This window comes from Sorex araneus, chromosome 4, assembly GCF_027595985.1.
Source record: "Sorex araneus isolate mSorAra2 chromosome 4, mSorAra2.pri, whole genome shotgun sequence".
NCBI lineage: Eukaryota > Metazoa > Chordata > Mammalia > Eulipotyphla > Soricidae > Sorex > Sorex araneus.
The window spans coordinates 52,187,593-52,214,747 of record NC_073305.1 but is presented as its reverse complement, the minus strand read 5'-3'; the positions used below and the strand labels follow the sequence as shown (position 1 = coordinate 52,214,747).

The 27,155-nt window shown below is 39.7% G+C and overlaps 1 protein-coding gene across 6 annotated transcripts in view; it reads left to right on the top strand.

The window, feature by feature from the left end:
- The window catches only part of ERC2 (ELKS/RAB6-interacting/CAST family member 2), a 1,118,394-nt gene that overhangs the window by 279,338 nt on the left and 811,901 nt on the right, over positions 1 to 27,155 (top strand). The gene's annotated exons all lie outside the window — the stretch shown is intronic.

Genomic DNA, 27,155 nt, shown 5'->3' with positions numbered 1-27,155 from the left:
CACTGCATTATGAGATTGGTTTATGTGCCTCTAGGATAATGGATGCTCAGGGGTAGCGGAGCCATTCCTGAGCATATATTTTGTATATCAGGAAAGGTTGTGCAGCTGCGCAGTTTGGAGGTGTCCCAGTCCCACAGACCAGAGCTGTGTTAGTTGAAGCTCAGTGTCGCCGGGGCTCCATCTGGAGAAGGTGTGCTGGCTGTACCTTCTCTGTCTGGCACACCAGTGTTGTTGGCCTAGTCTGGGGTCTGGAGCAATCTCCAGCTTGTGGTGCTCCTGGAATGGCCCGGATTCTTCACTGTTGTATGTGCAAGATAGCGCCGAGGGCGGTTTGAGGGCATGACTTCCGGTGGCCAGGGTGAATTGGAGACTGGGCTGGCACCGCCCTGTTCCAGTGCCCCCCGCAGTTTGGAGGTGTCCCAGTCCCACATAATGGAGCCGTGTACTTGCTTTGCATTTGATCCCCAGCATGACACGTGTTCCCCGAGCACCAGCAGGAGTGATTCCTGAGCACAGAGTCAAGATTAAGCCCTAAACACCTCCAGTTGTGATCTCCCCATCCAAAAAAAAAAAAAGGCAATGCCTGTCTCTTGCTCCAAACTCTTTCCTGAATCCCATTCCATGCAGAATACAAGCTAGATCCCTTTACTAGCAATAATTCATGTGGACACCATGTTCTCATCTGACAGATGGGAATATACCTCTATGCTATTCTTTCATAACTCTAGGCTACTTATTAGGAAAACATCAGAAACCCCAGAAATATACCCAATCCAAGCTCTTTCTTCAATCCATGGCTGATGCCTTTCTTTGATATTTGCTCTAATGTCATAGTATGGAGCATTACTCCCCTCATATCTGTCTTTATATTATATTTTGAAGGACTGGAGTGATAGCACGGCAGGTAGGGTGTTTGTCTTGCAACAGTCAACCTGGGTTTGATTCCTCTGTCCCTCTCGAAGAGCCTGGCAAGCTACCCAGAGTATCCCACCCACATGGAAGAACCTGGCAAGCTACCCGTGGCATATTTGATATGCCAAAAACAGTAACAACAAGTCTCACAATAGAGACTTTACTGGTGCCCTCTCGAGCAAATTGATGAGCAAATCAATGAGAAACGGGATGACAGTGACAATGACAGTGACAGGTATGCCAGTGTGTGTGTGTGTGTGTGTGTGTGTGTGTGTGTGTTTTCTTTTTTTTCTTCACTGCAATGTAAGATTCATTTTTCAGTTTTTGTGTAAAAATCCCTGTAACTCTACTACCATAAAAGTGCCTAAGACCCTTTACTACCGTTCTTATGTCACTTCAAGTCCTTCTGTCCCCATCCTGACACCTTCACTTCTTCTCTTCACTGCTTGGTAACGTGTGTTGTAACTTTAGGGTAAGAATTTGTCATGACTCTGTGCTATTCATTCCATTGTCCTGTTTTTCTATATGAAAGATGAGTGAGATTATCTGATATTTGTTCTCTTCACGGCAATTTTTTTTTTTGCTTAACATGCCTTTCAGTTTCATCAAAGTTTCAGCCAATTACAAGATCTCATCTTTTCTTATAGTTGAGTAGTGTTTCATTGTGTATGGCAGAGTCCCTTGCCCCCGTGCCTGGCTGTCTTCACCAGGGCCCCTTGGAGTGGGGCGGGTTGAGTTTCCCTCCCTGCCCTGAGCAGAACTCTGGCAGTCGAAGATCTCCTGAACCCAGCCACAGCCATGCTCAAGGCTCCTCTCCACAGGTTTGGATGATCCTCAAGCATGAAGGAACTGGCAGAGGAAACCAGGTGTGTGGGACCTGGGGCTGAGATTTCCAAGCCTGCATGGTTTGGGACTGGGTCTCCTCCACCCAGACCCCCCATTTTTCCAGTAGCTTGGCAGCCACATCCACAAATTGCCCCTGGCACCATGTAATTCAATCAATGGCCAAGATCCAGAGACTATAAAACAATGCTCCCTGATGGCTGCATGACCTCTTATAGCCTTCTTCTCCCTCTCAGAGAACCTGGTAAGGTACCCAGAGCATTCTGCCCACAAGGAAGAGTCTGTCAAGCTCTCCGTGGTGTATTTGATATGCCAGATATAGTAACAATGATGGGTCTCATTCCCCTTACCCTGAAAGAGCCTCCAATGTGGCACCTCTGGGAAGAATGAGTAAAGAGAGGCTGCTAAAATCTCAGGGCTAGGATGAATGGAGGCGTTACTGGCAAGTCTATGATCAACAGGTGACAGTGATACAGTGATATAAGAGCAATATTTCACTGTGTGTATATATGTATATATAGTATTATACATATAGATCACAATTTCTTTATTAATCTGCCATTGCACATTTGAGTGGTTCCCATATCATGGCTCTTGTACTTACAATTGTGTTGGATATAGGTCTGCATAGGTTTTTATGTGTTAATGTTTTTGTGTTTTGCGGGTAGTGGCCACAGAGCAGGATTATAAAGTGTTTGGTTGGGCTAGGCCATTTTCTTTCAAAGGACAATAGTATTTTGGTTATTGATAGCCTGTGTACCCAAGACAATAGCCATGAGCCACTTGTAATTATTTACATTCTAATTGATTAACGTTCAGTAAAATTAAAATCCAGTTCCATTGGACTAATGACTTTTTAATATCTCAATAGAGACTTGTGGCTAGTAATTGCCATTTGAACAGAGCAGATACATAACATCGTTACCAAATGTGGTACTGGTGGTCTGGTTATAGAGAGACAAATCTCTGTCTCAATGCCTTCAGATAATAAAATTCAAATGGCACTAACAGCAACTATAATTTATGGCCCTGACTATCTGATAGGCACCCTGCTGTCTGCTTTCTCTGCGTTTTCTCAAAGCCCAGATCTCTCCAGAGGCTCTCTTTGTTTTAGATGAGGAAATTGAAGGTCAAGGAGAGTAAGTTTCCCTAGGCTGCAGGGCTGGTAAGTGGGTTTCAACCTTAAGATTCCTGCCAACAGAATAAGGCCTGCACTTCAGAGAAGCACCTGATATAACTGTAAAGAAACAGCCTATTCAGGGTATCTTTAGGCAATAATGTGTCATTATCAGGCAGCACGGTTTCCAGATGTTTGTTTATTTTTTTGGAGTTACATTTATGTATTTAACTACAAAGAATATAAATTGTAGTTAATATAATAGTTGCATTTGTAGGAGTAAAATTTTGAATAGCTTTGCACATATATATTCTTTAAGCATACAAAAATTAAGTTGCTTGCACATGAACAAACAAGTGAAGCTGTGACATTCTCTCCCATTCACTTTCATCTTACTCTTCTTTTGATGGTGGTGGGGGCCTCCCAGGAGGTGCCAGGAGGTCTGGGAGCCCGGTTGGTGATTCTCAGCAATCCTGGTTGTGGAGTCGGCACAAGGACCGGGGGATGCCAGGCTGCTCAGACTCTGCGGTGTCAGGGACACCTGGGCCGGCCCTCTGGTACTGGGGGTCATCTCACTCTGAGTCTCGTTCATTCCTGGCTGATCCTGATTTTCCTGCAAGTCTGTTCCTAAATTCGAGAAGAACTTCTTTGCAATCCTGGAGATGGATCTCGGGTTCCCAGGTATCATCCTCTGATGAATAGCCCTTGCAGCGAACTTTGTAAAGGACATAACCCGCTTTGATCTTCACGTCCAGGATCTGCTCCACCTTGAACACGTCCTCCCTCCGTCCACTCTCTCCGTTCTCTTCGGGGCCGCGTCTGGCCCGTTCCCCCGCGGCTCCATCGTCTTCGCCTTCCGCCTCAGACAAATAAGCAATAAGCGTGCCCGTTGACACCTGAAACAGGAACTTCAGCCTCACCTGCTCCCTCCGCATCTTCCTCCGACAGTGACGCCTTCATCACCGGTGCCTAGCAAACAGCTGGAAGAAAAGCGGCTGCGACACCTCGCGCTCAGCGTTCCGCCTGCTCCAGATGTTTGTTTGTTTCCCTTCTTCCCAATCTCGTCGGTATAGTCCAGCTTTATTCTTCAGGGTACATTATTATTCTTAATCATCTTCCCACCATTGTGCTTTCAGATTCTTAGAGTTTAAAAATTGTTTGCTGGCGTCGGTTACTACTGATGAGAGGGGAATTCTGATGAAAACTGCCCCTCACTTTCATTTGCTCTCTGAACTGCTGGCTGAGGCTATTATCTCTGCTTATGTGCCCCATTGGGACAGGGATGCATTGCACTTTGCTCGGGTACATTCCCAGACCTTCAGAGAGCTGATTATTTGATGAATCTCTTTTGGGATTGGAGGCTGATGGAATGCAGAGGATGTTTTTGGAAGGATGAAAGAAGAGAAATTCGATTTTTGTTGTGTTTTTGTTTTTTGCCATACCTGGCAATGCTCAAGGGTTATTACTGGCTCTGCTCTCAGGAATTACTCCTGGCAGTGCTCAAGGGGCCATATGGGATGCCGGGGATTGAACCTGAGTAAGTTGCATGCAAGGCAACCTGGGCTGTCCACGTGCAAGGCGAGTGTTCTACTTGCTGTAGTATTGGCTCAGAAGGAAAGAATTCCTAAGTTGCTGGGAGACATCCCTCTGAGACATCCCTTGTTCAGTTTGGGAAACTTCCAAAACTTTAATCACATGTATCTAGGTTAAGATATGAGAGGGTATTTGTTTCTTAGTTTGGGCTATTTTTGTTTATAATTAAGAAACATACATATATAGATTTTACATTTGATAAAGACTTTTTTTCTAGCATAAAGTGTGAGATGCTTATTTCATGTGGCCAAGGGTATTTTTAGATACAACTGAAAAAATCATTTATTTAGAATGTTCTTTCCTTTTTTATCTAAGCACTTTATGTGAGAAATGATCTGATGCAGAATAACTAGGCCACATATCTGTTACTGATGTCACTAGTGGCAATTAGAATAATATTATTCTTAAAGAAAACAGCTACAGCTAATGGTAAATGACTGCTATAATCCACCAACATCCAGCCTGTCAACTGTAACCCTAGTATCTGCATCTCCAGTTCAGTGATCTTAAGTTAGAATGTGTTCTGTGCACTTACGTCATGGAAGCTCATGAATCACTGATTAGAATGTTTAAATACAAGGCAACCAATCCTGTGTGGACTAGCACAGTGTTGCTGGCTTTTGAGTTAAATTCTGGGGAAAATGGGAGTTAGTTTTTGACTTGAAGAGATGAATTAGTGGGGTCTTCCAAGGAGAAGAGTGGCCCACACAATACTTGTATATTTGGGAATGAAGTGTGGTGTTGAAAGAGAGGTTTGGGATCTATGTAGGAAGGGCTTTGAAAGCTCAGAAAAATACTTTTTTTTTTTTTACAGCAGAATTTTAAAGGTATTGGAATAAGATGCTTCAAGGAGCACAATAGAATTCGGAGTAGAAGTGAATACGACTCCTGAAATCAGACTGCCCTGGTTTGAATGACAAGTAATTTAAATATTAACTTGATATAATGTGGATTAATAGCTACTCATGATGTATTCGATATGCCAAAAACAGTAATAAGTCTCACAATGGAGACGTGCCCACTCAAGCAAATCAATGAACAACGGGACTGCAGTGCTACAGTGCTAATGTGGATTAATATGATTGTCGCAAGTACTTAAGCCTCTGGTTCTACAACAATAATATGAGGGTGTAGGTAGTTGTGCCTTCTAAAGTGGTCGGAAGGATTAGGAGGACAGGCAGGGCCTGTATTGTGGTGCTTTGCTCTTGGTTTTCACTTGAAGCATATTGCTGTTTTCTTTTTACAATTTTATTATATCTTGAGTGAAATACATTTACAGCAATAATATTGATGCAATAATTTATGCAGAAGGTAGTGAATATCTAATGTCATCTGGATAAGTGGCATTGAATGTTTGGATCATACTATTTTAGTTTTCTGGCAATTTTTTGGCTTACCTGTGCATTTAATTTTACTTTAATAAAATGCTTTAGCACCCACAAAATATGAATTATATTTAGTTCTATGTTTTATAAAAAGCTTTATAATATTTCTAACATATACAGTTACAATACCTACAATGTGCAAAATTATTTTTTCCCTGATGAATGAATTTGAATTCAAGGATCTTGGGTAAACACTGTGTTACTCTATAATAATTTCAATGACTTTAAAACCACTTTCCCATAATGACACATGGATGTTGTTTTACTTTATTAAACACTGCTGGCTTTGATATTACATTTATCCAAATAAATTATTTTATTTAGCAAATGTAAGACTCAAAATATGACTTTTTGAATGATAAAGTTCTCATTTTTCTATTTATCCTCAGAGATGTCTCAGTTAAAACCATCTGTTCCGTGTAAGTTATTAATAAACATTACAGTAAGACAAGAAATAGTCCAGAAGCATAGGCAAGAATTGACACATCTTCTTTGATAGTTTTATTTTGTTACTCTTGGGTTTTTTCTTTTTTTTCCCCCTAGATGATTCTTTGAGCAAAGATCATTCCTCATGCATCATTTGTTCTTACTGTTTGCTCTCTACTGGAAAGGATTCTCTAAGGGGAACTTGGAGGCCCAGATTCCATTCAGCTCCAATACTCAGCATATATCTTGGGTACCTACTGTCATTTCTCAGAAGCAAAATTATTATATCTATAAAATCTGAAGCTTGTTTGAAAGTACCTTCTAAGATTGTAAGAATGACAGAAATGTCTTCTGTCTGTAAATCGCTGAACTTGAGGCTGGACTTTTACTCTATAGAATTTATAGTGTAGTGATATAGTGTAGTGAGGGAACTTGTGATAAATATTTAAGCACCTACACCAGTTGTTCCATTTAAAAATAAACAAACTTGTTACTGTGTAAGCTTTTGAAGGGCAAGAACTTTATTTGGGAGGAGGCGGGGGCTTAATTTTGTTCACTGCAGCATCTTTACTAAGCAGAACAGTGTCTGGAACATAGTAGGTACTGGTAGATGTATGCTAACTAATTTGTCACATATATTGTCAAATGCTGTAGGAAATACATGCAGTCTTGAAAATTACACTGTAAAATTATGCATTAAAAATTTGGGCTATACGCTCAGGATGGGAAACATGTGCTGAAAGTAGATACACGACCAAACATGATGGCCTCTCATTATCTGTACTGCAAACCATAATACCCATAAGTAGAGAGAGAGAAAGGGGAAATTGTCTGCCATAGAGGCAGGGGGAGGGATACTAGGGACATTGGTGGTGGAAAATGTACACTGGTGGAGGGATAGATGTTCAATCAGTGTATGGCTGAAACTCAAATATGAAAGCTTTGTAACTATAGCTCACAGTGATTCAATAATTTTTTTAATTAGGGGGTGTTAGTGGAAATATAACTTTTATAGATAGTTCGATAATCATTCATAGTTGTAACCAAATAATTCACAAAAACAATAATAATTTCCCCCTCCTCTACAAACCATAGATAACCCAAGTAGGCATTGAATTCCAATGTAGGCTGTTTGGGGGTATATATCTAAATATATACATATACATATGTATATATATTTGTTGTTGTTTTTGTTGAGTTGCTTTTACACTAATTATAGGTATCTAGAATAATAAAAATAAATGAAAAAAAGTAGTATGAAAATAATTTGGGTATTGAGACAGCAAGTATGTGAATATAATCAGACTGATATGGCTTATGTTAAGGAAGACAATAGAAGAAATATAGTTCTCTATAATGTTGGACCAGGTAAAGCTGGGAAGTGACTCTGGGAAGAAAGCTGAGATCCAAATTTGTTTACCAAATAGAATTAAGGATGATTTTCTTTCCTTTTTCTATTTCCTGTTTATAAATCTATTTATGTATTCTTATTCCCCACAATCTCAGAAAAATTCCCTATGAATCAACACATCTGTCACTTTGTATTGAATTACTTTCCCTATTTATACATAATATCTTGGATTCTGATTTCCTGAAAATACATCTTATGCAGAACCCATTGTGTCACTGTATCACTGTCACTGTCATCCCATTGCTTATCGATTTGTTCGAGCAGGCACCAGTTACATCTCCGTTGTGAGACTTATTGTTACTTTTTTTTTGTCATATAGAATACATCATGGGTGGAATACTTTCAGTAGCTTGCCGGGCTCTCAGAGAGCGATGGAGGAATTGAACCAGGGTCGGCCGAGTGCAAGGCAAACACTCTACCTGCTGTGCTATTGCTCCAGCTACATTGTGTATGTTTAGAAAATTAAGAAGGAGCATAAATGTTATGAGACAATAGGAGCATAGGTATGTGAGCTTGTTTGTAAAGAAATCGTTTAGGTGAGTGGCTTGGAATCTCAGAATGGCCAGGAAAGACTGATAAGGAATTGGTGGGAGTCATGACAGGGATGTCATGACGAGTTGGAAGTAGATTTGCAGGAATGTGAATGGAGGATGAAAGGTGAGATTAAAGGAGAGGATATGAGCATAAGGACTCTAAAGAGGCAGTTTTGCTGCTAGAAGGTCTTGAGAATTATTTTGGGTATTTAATGTAGCTTAGAGGGGAAGGGGTTTGGAGATGAGGGATCCGAAATGAAAATATCTAGAGTTTGGATGATTCCTTTACAAGTAGGTGAAGATTGTCAAAAGGGTTGGTAGGAGATAGAGTAGAGAAGAGAGACTGGGCCTAGGATTCAACTATTTATGTGCTTCCTCCCTGAACACTGGCTAGAAGAATAGCTTGGGGGTGTGATGGAGACCTTCCCCCCCCCCGAAGAGTGCCTCAGCATCTTATCTCATCTCTAAATGCTTTCACCTTCCCCCTTTTCTCCCATAGGTTCTTAAAACATAATCATGTTCATGTACTTTTATTTTTATAAAACTATAAAACATTAGCAAATATTTTGAACGTCTATTTTCTAAGCAGCATGCTAAGAGCTGATACAGTGGTAAATAAAACATGATTCCTGACCCAGCTGGCAGAGTATTAATTTAAGATGAACAAAACAGAAACAGCCTCCCTGCATGTAGGCTGGAGGTGTTTTCTCTTACACACTATGTGAGATTTAATTGCCCAGAGGAAAATCATAAGAGAGATAAAAGGTCATGAAATCTTTTGCAGGGGAGTAATTTGTATCTAGCAGAAAATTACAAATAATTTACCATGATCAGGCCATTAGGCCCTTTGACTGCTATATTCACATAATGGAAATATTACATATTTTTGTTGGAAAACATTAGAAAGCATCTTATTTGCTATGGTTGATCAATGTAAAGAAAAATGATGCAATTGCAAGAAGCGCAGTACTCTTTTTCATCAATGCTTGTGCTCTGGGAGACAGATTATTATATCTGAAGAGGAGACATTGTGGCCAGAGTTGGGTTGAATAGCTGTTTGCTTGGTAGTTGAAGGACATGGGGAATAAGGAGGATAACATGCTAGTTTCCTTCACAACTTAGAGCTTGTTTATTGTCTTTGATGTTAGAGTTCCAGCCATCCAGCCAGTAACCTCCAGGAGCACATTTGCAGAACATGTTGCATTAATTACTCATCACAGTCAGGAAGAATATGCATTATGGAGAAATGTGGTATCTCAGTACGAAGGTGTTAGAAAAGCATATTATAGGATTTGGAGTTGGTCTGGGAGCATCTCAGGTAGTAGGGTTATGCTCTCAATTAGATTCTGTCAGAAAGTGAGCACAATTCTACAACTGCATGGCTCAGTTGTCTCTGGGAAGGGCAAAATAGGGCACAGATAAAGACATGGCTGGTAAATAAGAAGCAGTCCATCCTTTTAGATAAAGAATCAGGTGTTTAGTATTTAGTTCATGGCATAATGACTTAATCATTGTCAGTGCTTACACAAACATGATGTAGCCTTATCTCCCCCCATTTTGTCATGGTTTCAGAGTAACTTATGAAGTGGGTGTTCTATAGAGTCATCTCTATTAGATTTTTATGTCCTAACTGTGAGTGCCAGGCAGACTTCTGAATGCTGGACAATACTATTTTTATTTTTCCTCCTCATCACTATGCTGACAATTTAATGTTTCTTCTTAGAGTAGATACAAATGGATGAAAGGTGTAGGGAATGCAGGAGGAGGATCAGGCCTTAAGATGTGTGTGTGTGTGTGTGTGTGTGTGTGTGTGTGTGAGTGTGAAGTAAGATAGTTTTCATCAAATGAAATTTGCTTAGAAAGATGTGAGAGGAGGGAAAGAGAGGAAATACATGTCCAAGAGAGAACATGGGCTTCTTTAGTGCAGAAATAACAACCTAAGAAACACAGAGACAAGCAAGCAAGATACAAGTTCAGGGGAAAAACACAGACTTGAAGAGCAAGCCAGACCGTAAGAAGATTTTACTGAAAAACTTAATAGAGAATGGAAAGACTGGAGTTAGAATGTGATTAGAGCTGATAATCATGAGAACAGGTACACGAGGGGCGGCGAGAACTATGAGGATAAACAAGGGATAGAGAGAGAAATGTGAAATAAGATGGAACAGATTCCCTCACAGCAGTTGCCAAGAGAAGAAGTGATGCTAGGACCATAATTTTCTAGACAGTCATCGTATTGGTGGCTGTATGTACCCAGGTCACAGTGTCACAGTATGTGTAGAAAAAGTCATTCTTGATTTGATTAGTATCTCTGGGTATCCCAGTGGCTAGAGTAGAAAAGAATCTTGTGTTGGAAGGGTCTCTTGCATTGACTGTAAAGTATGTGTATTTGTGGAATAAGAAAGTTTTTGTAATCTTGTGTATATTGTCACATTAAAATGTGTGCATGGGGGCTGGAGCCATAGTACAGCGGGTTTGCCTTGCACAAGGCTAACCCGGTTTCGATTACCAGCATCCCATATGGTCCCCCGAACACCGCCAGGAGTGATTCCTGAGTGAAGAGTCATGAGTCAGCCCTGAGCATCGCTGGGTGTGACCCCAAAAGTAAAATAAATAAATAAATAAAAATAAAATAAAAAATAAAATGTGTGTATGTAGTTTTTAGAGAGCCAGAACTCAGGTTTGAGGCTTTGCATGGTTTCTCTGTTTTACAGCTACAGTAATTTCAAAATATTTTCAAGATCTGTGAACTTCTGCAATACAATACAGAAGAGAAAATAGGACAGGCAGTACTTTCTTTTAACTATAAGGGTATAGTTTTCACCTGCTTTGTTTCCCACCCTGCCATCCTAAGGTCATCAAAGTCCCTTTTCCCCATTTGAGCTGTATCTCTCAGAACTTTTGGTTCCTTTTATTTTTCCTGATTTTTCTTTATTCTGGATTTAGACATATGGATAGTCTGTAATTTTTTATAAATAATACTGCTATTTATGACATTATTTTACATGAATATAATGGTGTGAACAAATAAGTTAATTGGATAAATTGCTAGCAGTAGGAATACTTAACAATCACTGTCATCATCACTGTCATCTCATTGCTCATCGATGTGTTCGAGTGGGCACCAGTAACGTCTCTCATTGAGAGACTTATTGTTACTATTTTGGGCATATCCAATACGCACAACTAGCTTGCCAGGATCTGCCGCTCTTGCTGGGCTCTCTGAGAGGGGTGGAGAAATCGAACTCGGGTCAGCCTCGTGAAAGGTGAATGCCCAACCGCTGTGCTATCGCACTTAGCAATAAAAAAACCAATAACCCTCTCCAAAAACTGGGGACAGGAAATGAATAGACACTTCCAAGAGGGGCCAATAGGCATATGGAAACATGTTCCTTGTCACTTAGTATTACAAAGGAAATGCAAATCAGAATGACAATGATATATATCATCCACATCAATGAGAATGAAATACATAAAAAAGACTAGAACAAATAAATACGAAGACCTACAAATAAATATTCTGCCTGCAGAATATGCAGGTGCATGTACTGGATAATCTCACTCATCTGTGTTACAGAGAGAAAGAACAAGGAAATGAAAGACTTCCAATGATAAAATACCCTTGGTCCTGGATCACAGAACTGAAAATTAAAAATAAAGGGGCTAGGTTGTGGAGAATGCTGAGACAGATTGTAAAATAAAGGTCACTTTGCTGTAATAGTAATAGTTTGTAAAAAAAGGGCTAGAGATGCATAAATTGCAGGACTACTGTAATTATTGTGTAGTTATTCAGAATTATTAGTTAGTAGAATTATTGTGGTTATTCTGTCAATGATCAATTGTTGTTTTTTAGCTACTTTTCTTTGGTCCCCTTTAAGTTGTTCCTCTGTTAGTCTCCTCATTATTCGACAAACCTAGCTGCTATTTGCTCATATGTTACTTTCAATTTGTATGTCTTCTTGGTTTTAGGAAAATACTTTGTCAACTAAGAGTGTCATTCAGTCAGTGTGGTAGAAACAGTGGTTAACAGGGCTCCCACCACAATGCTGAAAAGACTTGGCCTTCTAGGAAACGAATCTCCTCAAACAGGATATTCAGCCTGACCTACTTGGATAATCTATTTCTGGTTGCCAAAATGTTTATTTTAGGCACAAAAGTTTCTTTGAAAAATGAAACATGAAGAGGTGAGGACAGTCTATGTTCCACAGAGCCCCATTTGTCAACTGACATGGAAGGTTGCCTTGTGTTTGGGAGAGGACTGGTTAACTTCCTCTCTCTGAACTTGCAGTGTTGTAGTGCGGTGGGTGTATTTCTCTATTCCTTGTGTGGCAAAAGGCACCCACCTTGGAGGTGGCTTCTCACTGGAAACATGACATCTTTCAGTTCTATCCAACTTGCAGCAACTGCTTCATTTCATCTTTTCTTGCAGCTGCATAGTGTTCTATTGTGTACATATGGCACAACTTTGTCCATTTATCTGTCATTGGATGTTTGGCTATTCTGCTGTGGTGTATATATACAGTTGTGCATATATCCCTTCAAATAAATGTTTCTGTGTTTGGGGGTGGTGGGGAGATGCCAAGAAGTGATATCTCTGTGTGAAATGGGAGCTCCATTTTTACTTTTTTGAGGAATATCCATCCTGTTTACCATGGAGGCTGAGGCTGACATTTCCACCACCACCAACGTGAAAGAGGGTTTTTTTTTTTTTTTGGTTTGTTTTTTTACCACATGCCCACCAACACTGGGTTTTTTCATTCTTTTTAACTTTTAACTATGTCCTTTTCATGGACATATATGACCCTAACTGTTCATCTCCTGTCCCCATTTTTATGGGACTACTTGATTTTTTTTTTGTTGTTTATTGAACTTTGTAAGTTTTGGATATTAGCTCTTTTTCAGAATTTTAATTTGGATATTAGCTCTTTATCTGATGTATGAAGTAAAAATATTTTCTACCATTGAGTATCATTTGTATCACTTGTCTTCCCGTTGATCTCCTTTTTGCTCAAGCGGGCGCCAGTAACATCTCCATTTGTCCCTGTCCTGTGCTAGTGTAGCCCAGTGATATCTGCTCGCTCCAGGAAGAGGAAGAGCCTCAAACTGTTCATTCAGGGTTTTGACAAAGAAGTCTGACCATCTCGTTGGTGGGCGGCCACATGGTCTTTTGACGTCCTGTCGAATCCAGTCAGTGATAGCTCTAGTCCAGTGGTCCTCTCTGAATCGCATTACGTGTCTGGCCCATCTGATTTTACTATTAAGTAAGACTTAAAAATTTGGGGCTATCTTTTTATTTAAGCCTGAGTTTCTTTCACCGTGGAGTGGAATCAAACTTACCCTTGCTTTTCAATTGTGAAAATGGAGGCTAAACAAGATGAAATAAGTAGCCAGAGATCAGTTGAAGCAAAGGCTGTGATTTGAATCTGGAAACTACACATTCACCACCATCTTGTTAAAGGGCCTCAAATCTGCAGGCATGAACTATTTTTTAATCTGCCTCATTAGCAATAAACATTATCTGTTTATTTGGACTGGTCTTATAAACCCAACACATTTTCTACTCTTCTTTTCTTGAGCTTGCTTGCCCTTTTGGCACCAGCTGCATGTCCCTTCTTGCAAGAGGGAGTTTTTCTGGAAACTTGTTAGCCATGCTCAGAGCACCCTACTTTATATTAGTTTGAAATGAAGTTTTTATCTTATTTTGTTGGGCCACATATGGCAGTGCTCAGGGCTTACTCCAAGTTATATACTCAGGTTGGCTTCTGGCAGACTTAGGGACCTATGTGTGGTGCCGGGGATCAAACTTAGGTCAGCTGCACATAAGACAAATATTTGCCCTACCTGTTGTACTATTGCTCCAGTCCTTGGAATGAAATTTTGACTGACCTTTGTATAACACTTAAAGTTATAAACTTTGGAAGCTTCAGGGTGAATCTCTTTTGTTCGTGACTATGTATACCAAACACTGCAGTTTCTACACAGACATCTTTTACATTTTACTTACTACTGTGACTTTATCACTTGTTGAAGTTGGCCAATATTTATCAAACTTTTTAGGGGGGTTTATTTTCATGATTATGCTACTTAAGAAGATAACAAAATTTAAATTTTCTCTAACAAAAGAAAATACGTAGAGGTGGGATTTAGCTTTGGAAGTCTTTTAATCATAGTAATATCTTTTTTTTTTTCTTTTTGGATCACATGCAGTGATGCACAGGGGTTACTCCTGGCTCTGCACTCAGGAATTACCACTGGCGGTATTTGGGGGACCACATGGGATGCTAGGAATTGAACTCGGGTTGGCCGCATGCAAGGCAAACACCCTACCCGCTGTGCTATTGCTCCAGCCCCAATCATAGTAATATCTAAGGTTTTCTTCCCTGCTAAAAACTGGTCTTGGTCCTCTTGTAGCAGTATTATCCCTGTGGAAATGCATGGCAAAGTGTTTGATTTCTAGGCTTCCATTTTAGTAAAATGTACTTTATCTTTTTTATTAGGCTGTTGTCAAGAATAAAGCATGACTGTGAAATTCTTTTTGTAGATACTTAAAAAGGGCATAGGGCGTCCTTTATTAAATGCTAAATGAATAGCAAGGATGACTTCAATTTGTCAAATAATTTTCATGTTGATATAACTTTATAAAATGCAAATATGAAAGATGAGATGTAAACAAAATAGCATTTACTTAAATGGCACAGAGGTTTATCCAAGTTTTTTTTCTTTAATGGAGATTTCTGGATTGACAGTTTACTTAACTTAATTCAATTTTGACTCTTCAGATGTGGAATTTCCTAGGAATGCCTGATAGTGTAATTTAAGCACAAAGTCAAAGCTCTCACCTACAGTGTGGATGCATTATTCATCTTAGAGCATAAAATGTAATATTTAGTATAAGAACATCTATATGGATTTCCTCAAGAATATGCCATCAGCAGTTAAGTTATGTGAAACAGCTTATTCCTATTATATATACACTCTTCAGGCTTAGAAACATATTTTGACTTATCAATGTTAAAATGTGCCACTTTTTGCACATTCCTTTCTTTTTAACTAGATGGCCTCAATAAATTATTTTTTCCCTGTGAATAATAATTTTTCATTAAAGGAAACACCACAAATGCACATCTCCATGGCAACTGACTAGGATTCTTTGCCAAGACTTTTCTTATGCATCTTATTTATCAGCCTCCAGGTAATTTGCTCAGGCACAAAAGAAAACTATTCTTGGTTAATTAGAGAAATAAAGAAGATCAGGAACTTTGCAGTTTACTTTACTATACTATGTGTTTACATGTGTCCCACTGAGGATTTTGGGAAAAGTCTTTTGATCATAGAAATACTCTCAAACTTTGTGCTTGGGTTTTGTTTGTGTCTGAAGCATATATTTTTATTCTGTAGTTTGTTGTCAAGAATGAAGTCAGAAGAGAGATATGTTCTTACAAACTCTACAGAGCAGTGCTTTTCTGTCTGAAGAGATTGATGCCACGACTAAGTAGATGCTTTAGTTGTATTTGCAGGGCTTGGGGCCATATCTATGGGTGCTCAAGGGCTACTCATAAATGACTTTGTGCTCACAGGCCACTCCTGCCAGTGCTCAGGGGAAAATGTTCAAGTACCAGGGATCAAACTGAGGTTGGTCACATGCAATTCAAGTGCCTTACTTAAATCTTGTAAATTTCTCTAGCCCTCAGTTTTTCATGGTCAACTTTTATTTATTTATATTTTTGAAAATTCTCTGGCATCTGGAACATGTGCTTATGTATCACTTGTATCACTTGTCATCCCGTTGTTGGTTGATTTGTTGGAGCAGGCACCAGTAACATCTCCATTCATCTCTGTCACGTGCTAGTGTAGCCTGATGGCGTCTGCTTGCTCCAGGAACACGAAGAGCCTCAAACTGTTCATTCAGGGTCTTGATGAAGAAGTCTGACCATTTCGTAGGTGGGCGGATACACGGTCTTTTGAAGTCCCATGGAATCCAGTCTGTAACAGCTCTAGTCCAGCGGTTGTCTCTAAATCGCATTACATGTCCAGCCCATTTGATTTTTGACACCTTGGCAAATGAGACAGCATCCCTAATTCTTGATCTTCAAAGGATGTCAGAACTCTGGCTTCCTTCTCTCACTTGAGTGAAACGTGATACTCTAAGCATAGTGCTTTTGATTCCTCTTGGGATACCTGAATATCGTTTCCTGTTTTCAAAGGGCCCAGGTCTCTGAGGCATATGTTAGTGCAGGAAGAATGGTGGAGTTGAAAAGATGTGCCTGGAGCCAGAGATTCTTCATCCTCTTAACAACTTCTTTGACTCTCTTGAAGGCGCTTGAAGGTGCTTATGTATAGGTCAAAAATGAGCTTGATATTGCTTGGACTTATTGACATCATTCTTTACAATAACAGTTAGTAATGTTTTCAGGCCTCCAGACAGATTCTAGTTTTTTCATCACCTGTTGGACAACACTGGCTGTGTTCACCAGGCAAGCCCCAGTGGTCATCTTTGAAAGAGGAACAACAAAATCTATGTGCTTATTTGGCTAATGAATCCATACTGAAAACTGGTAATATGCTGCATAATCTACTAGGAATTGGAAATAGAAAAATATATGAACAGAGATAGTATATGTCCTGATGGAATTTTCAGAGTGAGGAGAGTCCATTGTCTGTTAAGTTTCTTTCCTAGAGTGGAGTTCAGACTAAGCATCTAGGCAGCCTAGACTAGGTCTGGACTAAGAAACACTAGGAGGGCTCACTCAGAATGGGAGATGTGTGCTGAAAGTAGACTATGGACTGAACATGATGGCCACTTAGTACCGTATTGCAAACTGCAACACCCAAAAGGAGAGAGAGAGAGAGAGAGAGAGAGAGAGAGAGAGAGAGAGAGAGAGAGAGAGAGAGAGAGAGAGAGAGAGAGAGAGAGAGAGAGAGAGAGAGAAACAGAGGCGGGGGATGGGGGAGGGATACTAGGAACATTACTGGTGGAGTATGGGCACTGGTGGAGGGATGGGTACTCGATACTTGAGCATTGTATGACTGAAGCGTAATCATGAAAATTTGTAAGTCTGTAACTGTATCTTATGGTGATTCATTAAAGTCAATAAATAAATAAAATTAAATTAAAATGTCAAAAAAAGGAAAAAAATTTTAAAAAAGAAAGACCTAGAAGAGAGGCAGTGGAGGGGTGGAAATTGGAGACAGGGAAGAGGATGATGGATGCCCCCCAAGTGCTGAAGTTAGACAAGCTGAAGCTAGTGGGTGGAATTGGAGAAGTGGTGTGAAAGTAAGTTGATCAGGATGACAAAAGGCCTCAATGCTATTTCAGATCTTTGGACTTGGTCTGTTGGGCAATAGGGAATCTCTGAGGGGTTTAATCAGGCAAGGAAGTGATAAAAATGATATACTAATAGTTCTCCAGAAATTGGAGGGGTGTGTGACTTGACTCTGGTGTCCCACTTCATCACTGGGATCCTTTTTTTCATTCTTTTTTCGGGGAATGAGAGTTTTGGATCACACCCAGTGTTGCTCAAGTCTTACCCCACCTCTGTGCTCAGGAATCACACCTGAAAGGGCTTATAGGACCATATGGGGTGCCAGAGATTGAACTGGGTCATCTGCGTGTAAGGCAAGGGCCTTACCTCCTATACTATTGCTCCAGCCCAAGGCTCCTTGTCATCTAAGCCTGAGTTCCTAAGAGGTCAGTGGTCTTGGTCATTCTACTATTTCCTAGCCTGCTTTCTTCCTCACCTCATTTCTTGTCATGCAACTTTAGATTTTGTAGAGGATCCAAATACGATTTTCAACACCCAATGTGTTTGCTTTCTTTAATGAGTATACCCCTTACTACAGAGCAGTCTGCCATGTACCACTAGTCAGGGTGTACTTTCTTATATATCATATTTCCTTTGGGGTACAGAGTCTAGAATCTATATTTGTCTATTACTAATGAGGTTCTATGGTGTCCTTAGCCACCGAGTTAACTTATGAAATGTTACTATTCTTGGCTACAGTCCAAGAACAAGAGGAATTTTGTTGGAGAACAGTTCTGAATTTCCCCTTCCTTTTATTTTTGTTTTTGGGGTCTCACACCTGGCGATGCACAGGGGTTACTCCTGGCTCTGTGCTCAGGAATTACCCCTGGTGGTGCTCAGGGGACCATATGGGATGCTGGGAATAGAACCCAAGTCGACCGCGTGCAAGGCAAACGCCCTACCCGCTGTGCTATTGCTCCAGCCCCTCCCTTCCTTTTCAAGGTATTATTAAATAAAAAATTCTTGAGTTGCTATCAAATTGTGAATTTCTAACATTTCCACATTGTTTGCCATTCAATATAGCTGCAAAAGTGACAAGCTGTAGTAAAACAGTGCTCTAAAACCACGTTTCAGGACAAATTTATCAGTTACACAGGTGGGATAGGGGGCTGGGGAGGTGGGGGGGTGGGGGAGAGGTATACTGTGATTCTTGGTTGTGGAATATGTTCACTGGTGAAGGGATGGGTGTTTGAGCATTGTATAACTGGAACTTAAACCTGAAAGCTTTGTAACTTTCCACATGGTGATTCAATAAAAGAATAAATTAAAAAAAAACACATTTCAGGACAAATACAGATAAATAGGTATCTTGAATTTTGATCTATTGATGGAAGCAGAACTTGCTAGTATTAGTTTTGTTTCAATTATGGGAAATATGATTTGTAAATAATTTCTAATAGTTCCTATGAATTTTGAAATTCATCTTTTCAGCCTGGAAGAATGAATTTAGTTTTCCTGGAAACAATTACTGATCCCTTTGTGACAATCCTCTGACATCTTTATGGTTTGATAGTAAGAATCGTGGAAATTCTACCCTGCTCAAGCTGACGTCCCACAACAGATTGCTTAGAAAATCTACCGGATGATAGACCAGATTAGTCCTGCATTATCTGGATCTGATGAACCTTTATGCATTTTGGGGATCAAATTCCCAAAATTGACTTTGTTCTTTTGCCAGTTAGTTTGCATGCTACAAAATGGAAGCAGCTTGCACTTAATAAAAATACCCTATATGAAACTAAGACATAATTATGTGTTTAATCCATTTAATCTAGTGGTAACTCAGTGAGATTGGAGATCTGAGTTTTCTAGAAATTCAAAGTGAATAGCTCTCTAATTATAACCTCCAGATACTAATGCCTAGCCACTCATATTTTCCCTTTTTAAAAAAATATTCATTTAGTTCAAGACTTTTCTAGGCGCTGAGAATATCCTGGTGTAGACAAGATGAATATGCTCTCTAATATGTTGATTCCAGGGACAGGATATGTCCTTTTGTATGATGTTTACTTAGAAATAATACCATAAAATAATTATAATAATTATTTCAGATGAGAAAATTTACCTCCTCCCAACCCAAAGTTCAAGTTTCTAGCCATAAATAAAAGCTATATGTACAGTATTTTTAATGACTGAAAATGATGTTATAATACATATGAAATTAACTTATTCATAATATTGGTCATTGATTCTAAAATTAAGTTGCTATACTGAGGTATTTCTTAACAATGGTAACAATAATTCTTAAGATCAACAGTTTTACATTTTATGTGTGTTTTGAATGTGTCAGACTTTATGCTAAGTTCTTCAGTATAGGCTAACTTAGAAATTGTTGTTAAGTCATTGGAAAGATTTTCATCCTTGGGGAAAATGGCACACTATTGGCTTAAGAAGGTTTGGTACATGATAGCCTCTCAGTATTTGGATTGCAAACCAAAATGCCCAGAAGGAGAGAGAAGAAGAAAAGTGCTTGCCATAGAGGCAGGTTGGGGTGGTGGAGGTGGGACTGATATTTGGGACATTGGTAGTAGGAAATGTACACTGTTTGAGGAATGGGTGTCATAACTGAAAACAGTTATTATAAGAATCCACTATGTAGACTTTTGTAAAGCTGAATCTTATGGCTCAAAAATAAATCTGTCCAGGACATGAAAATTTTAAAGTTTTCCCAAATAAAATTTGACAAGGAGGGAAGTAAGATTTAAGAGATCAATGAAAGAATTAAATAACTTGAGATACCTTCATCAATATTACCAACTGTTGATTTCCTTTCCTGTGGGATCTACTGCCCAGTTTCTCTCCTTTGGGAACAAATGTGGATTTTTTTAAAAGTGAGTTTTCTCTCTTTTATTTTTGTTACTGGCATCTGTCACAGCTGGTCTTGTGACCTGATGGTAGTTCTGGTGGCCATGTCCATAGCTGGCAAGACTATTGTTATTTTATAGCCTTTAAATAGTCTGCCTCAACCACAGTTCTTGGATACCAAGAATCAACATTATAAAAGATAATAGTCCCTAATGATGTGGGTTGTTAGGTGGTTAGCTGAGTTACAGAGGGTCTTATTACTGGGCAGAAGTTTGGACAAACATTAATCCGATGCTGGAGTAATTGGATTCCTGCTTAAAATGTGATGTGACTCAAATTGTAAAAAGATATTTCCCTTTATAAGAGAGAGCCCTGGACTTGGGAAAAATGTGGAGATAGATTTAATGAAAAAAATTGCCATAACATTTGTAACTTTTGTAATACACAATTATGAAGCAGAAATTCCTGCTTGCTCTGTCAAAGTATTTCTTTGAACCCCCCAAAATTTGAGAGTAGCTAAAGCCTGATTACCATCTTGTCTGTTAATTTCTTTGACATCAGAGAAATTGATGTCTGGGTGGCAGATAGATAGTAAGACCTGAATATAAATGTTGTTGTTGTTTTTACTAAAAGAAATGAGAGTTTTAAGGCCAGAGAGATGGTACAGCAGGTAAAGCACTTGCCTGGAATACAGCCAACCAGCTTTGATCCCTAGGTAGGCTGTTTGCAAGACCACCACTGATAGTCCTCCAGATACTGTTAGGAATAATCCCTGAGTTCAGAGCCAGCATTAAGCCCTGAGCAATGCTGCATGACCCCAAAACAAAACCACCAAAAGTAAAGGGATATTCTGTACAAGATTATCAGCTGTGTTAGGAGAAGGCAGAGCTAAAAAAGGTTTAAGTATTATTGTTATTATTATGGTTTACAATACTATGAATAATGCTTTCTCATGGACATAATCTCAATATCACAGCCATCATCACTGTACCCATCTGGGGAGGGCAGCTTTATGGAATGTTGGAAGAATTTACGTGAGAATGCTTTATACTTTGGGCTATACTAGCAGTTCTCAGGAATCACTCCTGGGGTTGCTCAGGGGCCCGTATATGTGGTGCCAGGCATTAGGTTTAGCTGATAAGCAAGACACCTTAATCTCTGTATGGTCTCTCCAGCCCTGAAAATACTTTTTGAGAAACACAATTCAAGAAAACTTGTGTTTGATTTTGTGACCTTAAAAATGAAAAATATGAACACACATGCACTCATCTGATTCATCATCATCTTGAACAACAAACAACACTCAAATCCTACCTTTTTTGCTGAATATACATAGCGCTGTTGCTGGGGGCAATTCTTTGTCTTATTAAGGTGATGAATATTTTTCAGTGCTTTCCAAACATGTATCTAATTAAGTGAGTATGCCACATAAAGAATTTCCAGGGAAACTAATTACAAATGTTCATGTCTCCTAATGAAAATGAGGCAATAAATAGAATTGGCAGAACAAAAGTAAAATTGAATCCTGCCTCCAGTCTGATATGCAGGTGAACCTGTCTTGGGAATGACCACACTGGTGTGAGAAGTCAAAGGACCTTTATGCTCGAAGAACATGAAAAAAAACTCCCATCAGTCTTTTTTTAAGTCAGCCTGTGAGCTAGTATGTGATGCTATTCATCTAACATTTGCCAAGCCTGTTGTAAATAAGTATTATAATTCCTGTTGCCAAGACATCAGTTTGTCCCTTGTGTTTTCTGTTTTTAATATGCCTCTTTGGGGGAGAATAGTCACGAAATAATTGGGATGATTCAATGAATATACCATCCCTGTTCTGTAATAAACACAGTAAAGAAGGGGGAATGTGCTTTTACATCAAATCTGGAACAGTTTCAGTTGGTACGTTGTGTTCTAAGTAATTCGTAAAATGACCTGGTACATACTTTAAAGAAATATCTGTAAAATTATATCCAGTTGGAGAGTACATCATAACATGAAAAAAATTTTTTTCTCAAATAAAAAAGAAGTTTTCCTCTAGCCCTAATTAGGGTGAAGAAGACTTCATTGTTAGCATTTTAATTCAAAGGTCAAGGAAAACATAAGTGGCCAGAAAAGTCTGGCCTCCTCGAGCTTCTGCAAAGCTCTGAGAAACACTTTGAGGTCAGAGACCATCACGCCCCTTCCCTTCTTCTGGGCGCTTAATGATGATTTTATGAAGCCAAGAAGGAGATGCTGCTGCTCCATTCTGGATGGGCTATAATAAGCTGGCAATGGACAGATATGTTTTCTCAAAGAGGTTTAGGTTTTAGTTGTGTGAAAAAAACTTACAAGAAATTAGGAGAGCTGATATAATACCAATTTGTCCTTTGCTCAAGAGCTGTCTTCCCTTGATGGCCCAAGAGTCTTTGAACCTATGGAATATATTATTTTATGTCGTAGGTGTGGAATGCACTTTACCTTTCTAAAGCAATTCATACCACAGACCTTGTTGCCTCTTAAAAACGTTCTAAAGATGCTCAGAATTCTTATCACTGCAGCTCTACTCTGCTCAGTGCATTGCTGTCACCTATAGCCTCCTCCATTAGGACACTTTTATAGATTCCATAAAAAAACAAAATTACTATAATCAGATCTTGCAACTAGTTTACTTTTGATCCTGTTGGTAAGGGTATTGGTACATTCTGGATAACTAAGAGAAATTGATTACATTCTGCACACAGTCTTTGAAACACCTTCTAAAATGCACTGCAACTGAAAGATAAGGAAGCTTGAGATTTTCAAACACCAAGTGAAATTTTTGCCTAAAGAAATTCTAGGTTACATGTGGGGGATGTGATTGCAAAATTTGGATTTTGCCAAAAGTCTAAAAACGTATGCTCTACTCAGATGGCCTGTGGTATTCTGCCTACGGCTGGAGTACAAAGATGGCCAAACCAGTTTTTTGATGACTGTTTTGATGCATGCCTTGGAAGAAGTTCTGTTTTTACAATTTGACTCAGAGTTAATGGCAACATTTACTTTTTGGGTAGCCAAGCATGTCAATAGAATGGTATTTTCTGAAAGTCCACAGAAAAGACAGAAGCAAGGAAGAATTTTCTAGAGACATATTTGTACTCCCAGTGTTCTGAAGAAGAAATTGTTCCTTGAGAGTTTATTTTGATAAGAATATATTTGTGGGGCTTGAGTGATAGCACAGCATGTAGGGCATTTGCCTTGCACTCGGCCGACCCGAATTTGATTCTCAGCATCCCATATGATCCCCTGGGCACCACCAGGAGTAATTCCTGAGTGCAAAGCCAGGAGTAACCCCTGTGCATTGCCAGGTGTGACCCAAAAAAAGCAAAAAAGAAAAAAAGAGTATATTTGTAATCTAGGTCTGAGGGACTTGTGACTGAAATCTCCAGGCTCACCCAGGGAATGGGTGACCTCCCTCCATCTCCCTGCACTTCCAGTAGCTGGCAGTCATGCCCACGAACTGCCTCTGGTGCATTTTAAGCATATTAAGGGCCATGGTCCAGAGACTCACAAATTAACCTCAGAAGAGGAAGAGAGCAACACGCTGGAGATGCCACTGTACCCCAAAGCCACCGTCCCATTAAAAATTTAATTCTGTGATATCACTCTATTTTCAATCTTAGAATTTCTGGAGCAATGTCTCATATTCTATACAAGGACTTCATGGCCCCAGGGTGATACAACAATCTTCACACACTTTTCTCTAAGGAAACTTTTTTGGATCATCTTTAGTGGATTATTCATAACAAAGTACATTATTATATTCTGCTTTGGGGGCAGGCTTTGGGGATCGGGATGAAATAATTCAAAACATGGTGTTGGGAAGATGTAATGGTGGTGGGATTGGTGTTTAAATATTGATTGTAATCAATTATTGTGAACAACTTTATAAAAATAAAATTAAAGAGAAATAATATATTTGTAACCTTTTTCTTTATTGATAGAAAAATGGATGTATCTAATGGTAAGATAATATAGACTTTCTATGAGTATGTAGGTTATCTTACCCAGTAACTTGGATTAATCCTTCCCTGTGATTGGTCTGCATATGTACAGAATGAGGAAGGTTGGGAATGGATAATTCACTAGATTTGTATTTTCATGAGAAACTCAGAAAAGCTTAAACTACTTTTATTTTACTTTTTACTAATTCTATTTTTAGTTTCTTGAAAAGGAAAAAGAATAATAATAAGAAAGGCTTAGGTCATATTGACTTGTCATACTTTTCAAGTAAATATTTATTTACATCTTCTTCTCCCAGAAAGAACAGATTGACCTCACCATGGCATGTTTTGTAAGTGGAAAAATAGGTACGAACATTTTTTTTTTTTGCTTTTTGGATCACACCCAGCTATGCTCAGGGGTTACTCCTGACTTTGCACTCAGGAATTACTCCTGGCAGTGCTTGGGGGACCATATGGGATGCCGGGGATCGAACCCGGGTCGGCAGCGTGCAAGGCAAATGCCTACCCACTGTGCTATCACTCTGGCCCCGGTACGAACATTTTAATAGAATTCAAGTGATTTACGTTAATAAACACTCACAAGAGATGTTTGTAAATAGCAGAGAAGAGACTTTGAGGGAGTAATGATTCTTTCTCTAAGTAAGAACTCTTTTGTGGTCCACGATAGATTAACAGTTTGCTGAATTTGATTCTCTAGGGAATCCAAAAAATAACTCAGAAGGAGAGTTGAGCAGGACCTTCGGTAGGTGGTAGTGAAGGTGGGTTGAGGCGTGAAGAGGGAATCAGACAGACTGAGGAGGTTTGGGAGAGAGAGGAAGGACGAGGCAGCTGAAAAGCCATGAGGCTCTGACAGGCTCAGCAGCCTTTCTGGAAGGGAATGTGGGCAAGGCCCTCAGCAAGGACCTGCAGCACTGCGCGTGCTCAGTAAATGGCACCTGCAAAATAAGAGCTGTGACCAGTATTGGGAACTGCTTGACAACCAGGTCTCAAACGTGGGGGGAAACCCCTGGTTTATAGCATTTTCAGATTTAGTGGAGCAATCTCTCCCTGCATGGCTGATTTCAAGCTACCTGCATGACGACTCTGAATCTGGGAGTTGAAGCACCACCTGCACGCTTTAAGGAGTTCAACTGGTCCACCACACTGCTGACTGCTTCATCTTAGGGAGCATGCGTAGGGCCCTATACTCCCTCCTTTCACACACTGCCCGAGTCACCCCAGTGGAAGCAGCACAATGTTTGCTCCATTACTATGCGACAAACGGTGTTAATGTGAGGCAGATTATTGGAAATAATTGCTAGGCTCTGGGGTCTGAATTTTGCCTGCGGGAATTTCTAGGCTTACAGATTTGGCTGAGAGCCACTTGGAGTATTTGACTTGAGGATAGGAACACTGTTTGATTCGTGGCAGGGTGAGGGTGGCCCTGGTGGGAGGTACTGACTAATGTGAGTTCTTGTTAGAACTGGGAGGAAAGATTTTTTTTGTTGTTGTTAACTAAAAGATTCCAAGTACTTTTTAGGTTTTTTTTTTCTTTCTGGTGCGGGTTTGAGTAGGCAAATGTGTGGGAAAGAAGTAGAAAGAACAGTCCAGGGAGGAGAATAGAAAGTAGAAAACGAAGAACAGGATTTAACACACACACACACACACACACATACACACTCACACACACAATGTATGTGAGTGTGTGTGTATGAGAGAGAGAGAGAGAGAGAGAGAGAGAGAGAGAGAGAGAGAGAGAGAGAGAGAGAGAGAGAGAGAGATGAAAGGGGGAGCCTCTGCTTGCAACTGTACACCTCCCATGCTGGCATGCTGACCTTGGTGTTGAGTGACATATACATTCTGTTCCTCATCTCTCATATAACTTCAGGAATGAAATACTCAGGAGCCAGAGCAATATTAAATATAGTAAAACTCTTGCTTGCATACAGCCAACATGGGTTGATATGGTCCTTTGAATTTTACCAGGAGTGATGGTCCCTGAGCACAGAGCCAGGAGTAAGCCCTGAGCGCAACTGGATGTGGTCCCCAAACAAAGAAACAAACTGGAGAAATGCTCAGATCTACTCTGTTGCTCAAGAATTACCCTGGATCATCCCTCCCACCCACTGGGTCCTATTTATAACCAAATCCTCATGAATTTTCCTCTAAGTTCATCTCAAAAGCATTTCACTTTTCTCATGTCCCCAGACTGATCTCCATGCTCAGACACACACAGTTGGAAAAGAACAGTCAGGATTTGAAACCAGGTCACCAGGGCTTTCTCATGGATATTCTCTGAAGACATTTCACTGTCATCGGAGTCTCAGGCACAGGCACATACAACACCCAAGGCATATTTTACAGCAGAAGTGACTGGAGCTTGAGTGCCAGTGATCTCTTGTCTTTGTTTTGAATTTGTTTTTATAGACCTGGTCTCTACAGATGCTATGAAAATATCACCTATTATGAAGTCTGACTCTGAGAGATTCCAAGTGTTGTGTTGGGGATTAGCGGGCTTATTCCTAGAGATTCTAATGTGAATCTGGTTGGCAAGAATCCCTTCCACCCTTTGGAAAAGACAAAGAAGGGTACAGCCCCTTCTGACAAATGTCTGATGATTTACTATCCTGAAGAAACATTTATCTGTGCGTCAGGAGCTAGGCCTCACCAAGCCAAAGATGAGGAAGGTATTTTTAGGAATGGATTTATTATGAGTTCAATTATTATTTCAAAAGAATAGCCCACACAAAACTATGCCTGTATTTTATTTGTTTGTGTGTTTGGTGTTATTTTTGGCTACACCTGCTGGTGCGCAGGGCTTACTCCTGGCTCTGTGCTCAGGAACCATTCCTCATGGTGTTCAGGGAATCGT